The following is an 8,243-nucleotide window of genomic DNA, read 5'->3' as shown; positions in this document are numbered from 1 at the left end:
CCTTTGTTGCCCAGCCCATGAAATCCTCAGGCTCCGGGACCCCATGTCCTCAATGTGAGACACAGAGCCTCGCGCAGGCCAGGTGAGAGGGACGTTTGGATGAAGGATCCAGCGGAGGCGCAGTAGGAGGGGAATGAGAGGGAGGAGAGGAGGAAGGGGGAGGAGGCAGGGGGGAGGAGGCAGGCAAGCGCCCGCGGTGAGGAGCTGCGCCCTCTGGTGGTCATTCTGAGAAGCTGCGGACAAGGTGGACTTGGTGCCCAGCGTGCGGCGGGCTCAGGCTCGGGAGAAGCATGGCAAGGGCCCGAGCTATAAGGGGGATCACCCACCGAGGTGGCTAAAGGCTGTAGTCCTGCTGCCTTTGGCTGGAGGAGAGTTAAGTCTGTCCCTCTCCAGGACTTGTCAGGATGGAGAATTCTGAGCTTTGCTCGGACTCCATCAGTTGTTGAGCCCCCGGCCGTGGTCAGGCATGCTTTGGAGTGTGTCCAACGAGAAGGAGTTATTATCTCATTTGACGGAGGAGGAAACAAACTCAGAGGTATTAAACAAATCGCTCCAGCTCACCACAGTAACGACGCCTTTCTTCATCTGCTTTTTGTTTTCGTTTGTTTGTTTTAATAAGACTGTTTTGAACCCACCTAGTTCCTGGCCGCCTTCTCTATTTGCCCTCTCTCCCCAGGTGATCTTGCTCATGACATGGTTTTAAAACCCATCTGCGCACAATGCCTCCCAAGTTTAGATCTCCACCCCTCACCCTCCTCTGGGCTCCAGACTGCCAACTGGATATTTTCACTTGGGTAGCTCTGAGGCACCTCAAACCCAACATGTTCAGGGGTGGACTCTTGCTTCTCTTCCTGGTCACCCAGGACTATATCTCTTAATCTCTCCCAATCTTCCCCTTCACAGGAAATGACATCATCCTCCAGCCAGTTACTCAAGGCAGAAACCCAGGAAACATTCTAGATTCCTTCCTTACCTACACCTTCACCTTCAACCCATGAACAGGTCCTGTTGCTTCTAGTTCCAAAATATATCTTGAACACAACCGCTTCTTCCCATCCATTTTCCATCTCCAAGTCACCCTCACCTGCAGGGACTTCTGCAATAGCCTTCATGCTAATGTTTCTACCTCTTTTTTTTGGTGGGGGGGGGGACAGGGTCTCGCTCTGTCACCCAGGCTGGAGCACAGTGGCTCCATCTCGGCTCACTGCAACCTCTACCTTGCGGGTTCAAGCGATTCTCTTGCCTCAGCTTCCTGAGTAGCTAGGACTACAGGTGTGGGCCATCACACCTGGCTAATTATTTGTCTTTTTGGTAGAGACGAGTTTTCACCATGTTGGCCAACCTGGTCTCGAACTCTTGACCTCAAATGATCCTTCTGCCTCAGCCTCCCAAAGTGCTGGGATTACAGGCCTGAGCCACCGCACCCAGCCTCCTACCTCTCTTACTGATTTATTCATTCAACAAATCATTGATGAGCACATGCTGCTTACCAGGAACTATCCTGGACACTGTGGAAACAGCAGATGCAAGATTGCCCTCTAGCCTCTCCCTGTCTATTCTCCAAACAATGGGCTCGTTATTGTTCTGTGTGTCTGTGTTTGTGTGTTTTAATTATGCAGTTTCTCGCTTAACACGTATATGCTGACTTTCAACTCTTCACTGTGGCCCAAAGTGCCTGTGTAACCTGGTATTTCTAGCAGCTTCTCCCACCAAGCCTCTCCTCTTCTCCATCCATGTTCACTGGGTTTTAAACACACTGCCTTCCTTTCATCCTTCTGATTCCTCAACTAGGCCATATTCCTTGCCAGCCAGCTGAGGGCCTTTGCTCATGCTGTTCCTTTGGCCTGGAGTGCCCTTTCCCCTCACTCTGTGTGCTGCCGAGTCCTCCTTCAGATCTTGGTTTTTTGTTTTGTTTTGTTTTGAGACGGAGTCTCACTCTGTCACTCAGGCTGGAGTGCAATGGCACGATCTCGGCTCACAACAACCTCTCCCTCCTGGGTTCAAGCAGTTCTCCTGCCTCGGCCTCCCAAGTAGCTTGGACTACAGGTGCATGCCACCACACCCAGCTAATTTTTTTTTTTTTTTTTGGTATTTTTAGTAGAGACAGCGTTTCACCATGTTGGCCAGGCTGGTCTTGAACTCTTGACCTCAGGTGATCCACCCACCTCATCTTCCCAAAGTGCTGGGATTACAGGCGTGGGCCAGCACACCCAGCCCAAATCTTGGTTTAAATGACACCTTCTCTGAACACCCTATTTCCTCTCTTTGTACCATGTCTATTCCTCCACAGCCCTTATCTATTACAATAGATGGTAAACTCCTTTAGGGCAGGAAACAGGTTTATGTAATTCACCAATCTGTCCTCAGCACCCAGGTGTGCTTGTTGAATAAAGGAACTTGGAACTAAGGCTGTCTCTTCCCACTATAGCCCTTCTGAGAGCTGAAGGGAGTGCCTGCTCTTCTGAGGTTTCTTTTCTTCTGGCTGAACACCCCATGCAGTAGCCTGGCCTATGCAGCACTGCTCAAACTGTGTTCTGTTTGAAATGTTGTTATTTCGTAAAGGTTCCGTGGTGAATGAAGTTTAGAGCGTCACAGTATCCAGCATGGGGTAAGGGCCCTGAGAAGTCCTGCTGTAAGGAGCCCATTTAGCTGGGTTCAACCCAGACATTCCCAGCCTTGTTTATCTATCTACTGGGATACAATTTAATGGGAAACTAGACAAGCCCTCAGCTCAGGAGCTGTGGCCATTCTGTCCCAGAATTGCTAGAGAGTCAGCCTGGAGGCCGGGCGCGGTGGCTCAGGCCTGTAATCCCAGCACTGTGAGAGGCGGAGACAGGCAGATCACGAGGTCAGGAGTTGGAGATCAGCTTGGCCAATATGGTGAAACCCCGTCTCTACTAAAAAATACAAAAATTAGCCGGGCGCGGTGGCTCGCACTTGTAATCCCAGCTACTTGGGAGGCTGAGGCCGGAGAATCATTTGAACCAGGGAGGGTGGAGGTTGCAGTGAGCTGAGATCCCGCCACTGCACTCCAGCCTAGGCGACATAGCGAGGCTCCGTCTCAAAAAAAAAAAAAAGAAAGAAAAAAAGGGAGAGTCAGCCTGGAGTGGCAATGAAGCCTGGGCCTTGGATTAGACACGGTCCTGGGCTGAATGTGGCTCTCCATGCCCTGGTGATGATGACTGTGCTGGTGCCTGTGGTCAGCTGGATAAAGCCCCCAAAGATGTTCATGTTTGAATCCCCAGGACCTGGGAATGATACTTAGTATGGCAAGAGGGATTTTGCAGGTGTGACTACATGAAGAAGTTTGAAATCATCATGGATTAGCCTGCAGGAGCTGGATGTGCCCAGTGTAATCACACTGTCCTTGTAAGAGGGATGTGGAGGAGCAGGGTCACAGGAGAAGGTCCTCACCAATCTGATGTACTTTGAGCATGGAAGACGGGGCCTCAGCCAAGGAATATGGCAGCCCTTAGAGACTAAAAGAGGCAAGAAAACAAAGGCTCCCCTTAGAACCTCCAGAAGAACCAGGCTTGCTGATACCTTGACCTTAGCCCTGTGAAATGTTTCAGACTTTCGACCTCCAGACCTTCAGAGAATCAATGTGAATTGTTTCAAGCCACTCGGTTTGTGGTTATTTGTTGTGCCTGCCATGGGAAGTGAAGACACCACCTCACAGGGGCTCATGATGTCTTGGTTCTAAAGTTTGTCTTTTCTTTTATTCTCTTCAACAGCCATGACCAATCATCTGTGCTCTTCTCTCTGTGCCTAACATTGTCATCTCCCATATGCACCACTGGCCCACCTTTGAGAAAGAATTCAAACTCCACTTCCTGGCCAGGCTGGTCTCGAACTCCTGACCTCAAACTCCACTTTCTTCATGAGGCTTGCTATGACCCTACCACACCCATCAGGTAAAAGTAGAAACCCACAGTACTCAAAGTGGGGAACCCTTCCCACTGGTGCCCCATTCAAGCCTCATTCCTCACCAAACTGAACATCCAGGGAGGTTTGTGGATGATGTAAATGGAAGGTGTAGAAGGTGAAGGCCCAGGGTGGAAAGGGCTCTGCCCTCTGGGCCTTCAGTGAGTTAGGCCTGTGCTCTGCCTAACCTGGGGAGTGTCCTCATCTGTGCCCTCATCTTGGATCCACCTTGTGAAGCCAACACACCACTTTGCCTCCTGGACCATTTCCCCTGGATGTCTCACAAGCCCTTCAGGGCTACCACATCCCAAACTGACATCAGCATATACCAAACACGTGCCCCTCCTCGTTCCCTGGCTCCTGTGGGCACCACCGCCTGCCCCTACCCCAACCCAGGACTCTGACATCATCCAAGCCTCTTCCTTCTCCTTCACTTCACACTCTCTGTTCTTTACAAAGTCCCATTATTTCCACCTCAGACACATCTCTCAAATCCATCTTCTTTTCTGTGTCTCCACTACCCGTGCTGCAGGCCAGACCACCATCACCTCTCACTGGACCCTGCTACGGCCACCTCCCTGATTTTTCTGCCCCTGGGCTCACTCCATGCAGCCCCTTCTCCACACAGCAGCAGCCAGAGGCAGTTTTTGGAGCCTACAGCTGAATGCGTTGTTCTCCTTGCTCAGGCAGAGAAGAGGACAGATGGGGTTTTGGTCTCCTGTGTGTAGCCAGAGGGACTGCCTTGCCCTTCGCCATCTCCAGTAGTTCCTGAGACCACAGCTGCTGATGGCAAATGCCCCCAGCCCCAGCCATGCCCCAGCCCCCTGCATTGAGAGACCCAGCTCCACCCAGAGGGCAGCTGCAGCCTCCTTCATCCACAGCCGCTGCTGTGACCCAGAGGGTCCTTGTCCTGGAAGGCCAGTGGAGCCCTTCTGAGGCCTTCACAGGCCCAATGTCCACCCTGGTCATGACACGTATAATAACACAGCTCTTGCCTTAAATACTATTTACTGCAGCAGAAGTTTTTTTTTTTTAAGTTTGTTATAATTTTGAATTTTGTGAAGAGTAAATTATTCATTTTGTTTTTTAACTTGAATTTATTCATTATACCTAAGTAAGAATTGATCTGGGCTATGCTTGGCTAGTTGATATAATATCACATCTGTAGACACTTAATTAAACATGTATTAATTTTAACGTTGTTGTTTTCTGCTCACATTTTAGCATCAATATTTTTTTAAATCAGGGCTTGAATATTTGTGTAAGTTCTTGAAAAATTTATGGGCCCAAAGCCGTGAAGCTATAAAAGGTCCCTGGGTCTCTGCAAAGAGGCCAGGCCTCCCAAAGAACTTAGGGCTGAGTCGCACCAGGGCTGGGTGGCTGGGGCGGGAGAGTGGCAGGCTCCTCACATCCATGGGTATCCAGGCCACACCTGCTGTGTCACAGAGGGCCTGGGGATGAAAAAAAGAGGGAAAGAGGTTTGAGCCTGGGGATCCCTCTCCAGTGGGATCCAGGAAATCCTGAGTACCCAAACCCCCTCTGGTATACTTCTGCTGTCCTCTCCTGCCAGCCCTGACACCACCCCTCTACCCATCCTAGTGACGCTGGCTCAGACTCAGCTCTCTTGAAGCTTTGGCTTCTCCAAGAATTTAGGGCTCTGAGCTAAGTGGAGAGAGGTCAGAGCCACTGGCTCTCCCATATCTCAGTCTTATTTTCAATACGCCATTTCCCCAGCACTCCAACATCACAGGGCTTTGGGGAATGAATGGAGGCTATGGGGTCAGAAAAGCCTGGATTCATATGCTGGTTCCATATGAATGAGTTCCATGATTTGGGATAAGTCCCTTCCCCCGTCTGAGCCCTGATTTCCTCATCTGCAAAATGAGGTAAGTAATACCAACTTATGGGTGATAGGATGAAACCACTAGCAACATGCTTGGCAGTCTGTGTAGGCACTTGATAAAGAGGAGTTTCCTCCCTCGCAACTTTTGGCAATCTCATCGGTCACAGCGTTTGACCAACCCTATCCTGGCTTCCTTTCCTTTTACAAGAGTCCTTGCCACCAGGGTACCTGGGATGCCTATGTGAGGTACCCTATGCCAGGGTACCTATGTGAGAAAGGGCTGGGAGGCCTGTTTGCTTTATAGCTGATGCGTGCCGGGCACAGTGCTGGATGCCTAAGCAGGCAGTATTATTACTCTTCACCTGCCTGACAGATGTGTTGATCTATTCCCAATAGGCTCCGCTCCCTCACTTCTACCGCTAGTACGTCCAGCGTGCCACCAGCGTGCCGCCACTCTGCAGAGGTGCAGAAGGCAGAATGCGGATCCTCTTGGCCAAGTTCCAAGCCACAGTCCCCCGTATACATCAAAATCAAAATTGATTCTAACTAAAAACTACTTCCCCTGACCATTGCATTTGACCCTACCTACTATTTTACTATTTAAGTCCAGGGGGAAGGCATATTTTTTTAAATAGAAAAAAATGTAATCACTTAATTTCAGCACTCATCATGAAAGATTTTGAGTTAGCAAATCAGTGTAATGGATTGCAGCTAATGCATTTTCCTTCCAGAAAGTGGATGGCTGGTATCCAGTTTCCATCCATACTGCAGTCACTCTGCAAAAGATGGAGGCACAGACTTGGCCCACTCTTCTCTCCATGAAAATTTACTGTGGTGTTCTCACATCCACATCTCAAGAAATCCCCGGGTTGAACATACTGCTCAACAAGCAGGGACCAGGGGTTCTAAAGTGCCTCCCAGTCACCACTCTCCTGATTGATCATCATCATCACCACCACCGCCATCCCCACCACCCATCCATCATCTGTGAGCACCTCCTGTGCATCAGGCAGGACCCAGCCCCATAACATTGCTATGAGGTTTGTACTGTTATCTCTATTTTCCAGAGAAGATGACCAAGGCTCAGAGAGAATAAATCATTTCTCCAAAGTTACTGAGCTGGTAAGAAACAGGGCTAAGATTCACCGCATAGTCACTCTGACTCTAAAGCCCAGGTTTTTCCTATTGTAAGATAATTTCTGGCCAGGCACGGTAGCTCACATCTGTAATCCCAGCACTTTGGGAGGCCAAGCAGGCGGATCACAAAGTCAGGAGTTTGAGACCAGCCTGACCAACATGGTGAAACCCCGTCTCTAATAAAAATACAAACATTAGCCGGGCATGGTGGCATGTGCCTGTAATCCCAGCTACTCAGGAGGCTGAGGCAGGAGAATCGCTTGAACCCGAGAGACAGAAGTTGCAGTGAGCTGAGATTGCACTACTGCACTCCATCCTGGGTGACAGAGCAAGACTCTGTCTCAAAAAAAAAGATAATTTTTCTTCTGTTTTTCCTTTTATCATCATGATCTACTTTTTCCTTTGCTTGTCAGCCCTTGTCAGTTTCTCCTGTCCAGTGCTGCCTAATTTCTGGCATGCCCTCAAGATTAAGTCTTCTGTTTTCACATGCATGTTTTCAACTATAATCTGTGTGATGCACTTGTGGCTCCCCCATAGCACTACTTACTACAATCTGTTTAAATTTACGTCTACTACTCCCCTCCCTTTCCCTCCAGATGTATAGTCTTTGATGGCCGAGACTGTCTATTGGTCACTGCATCCCTGATGTCCAGGGCTTGGCTCATGATTTACTCAAAAGTTTATGGGATGAATCGGTGAACAAATGCACGCATAGGTGGATGAAAAGACAGATGCATTGATAGAAGAGTGGAGGGGTGAATAAGACATTAATTGATGGTTAAGGATCGCTCTAAAATCTACATTCCTAACCCTCTTCATTTCTCTCCATCCCTAAATCTCCAAATGTCTACCAGAAGCTTCTACTTGGCTCCTTTGCTGTCATCCGAAACTAAACCTAGCTAATTCCTGCTTACCTCTTTTCTGCCAGTGTTACAGTACTGTTATTCCTCCCAGTGCCCTCCTGCATGGGTTCTTTGATTGATTCATTCAGTCAATGTTTTTAGTTTGTTTTTCTTTTTCTTTTCTTTTTTTGCTATCTGCTATGTGCCAAACACAGTTCTGGGGAATAAAAAACGAGTAAGTAAGACGGGCAAAATCCTGGGGGATTCCCCCAAAGGAATTTGCAGTCAACAGTGGGTTGGAAAGTGGGATATCGAACAATAAGCAAGTAAAAAATTAACAAGATAATTATAGAGCATAATGAGTGATACATTAAGGAAAGAGGGTGATGAAAGAGAACAGATCTCATACCAGATAAGAAGGCTAAGCAGAGCTTGTTTGAAAACTGATATGAAGCAACACCTGAAGGACAGAATACACCAGTCAAGTAAAGAGCTGA

The 8,243-nt window shown here is 48.7% G+C and overlaps 1 long non-coding RNA gene across 1 annotated transcript; it reads left to right on the top strand.

Moving 5' to 3' along the window:
* The first annotated feature begins 238 nt into the window (after window positions 1–238).
* On the top strand, window positions 239–5,119 carry LOC129048719 (uncharacterized). The gene is made up of 3 exons (XR_010135511.1): window positions 239–535; window positions 3,735–3,914; window positions 4,457–5,119. It is a non-coding gene; the product is annotated as an uncharacterized LOC129048719 (long non-coding RNA).
* The last annotated feature ends 3,124 nt before the right edge of the window (window positions 5,120–8,243 follow it).

Source organism: Pongo abelii, chromosome 9 (assembly GCF_028885655.2).
Source record: "Pongo abelii isolate AG06213 chromosome 9, NHGRI_mPonAbe1-v2.0_pri, whole genome shotgun sequence".
Taxonomy (NCBI): domain Eukaryota; kingdom Metazoa; phylum Chordata; class Mammalia; order Primates; family Hominidae; genus Pongo; species Pongo abelii.
This window is presented reverse-complemented; position numbering and strand designations above follow the sequence as displayed.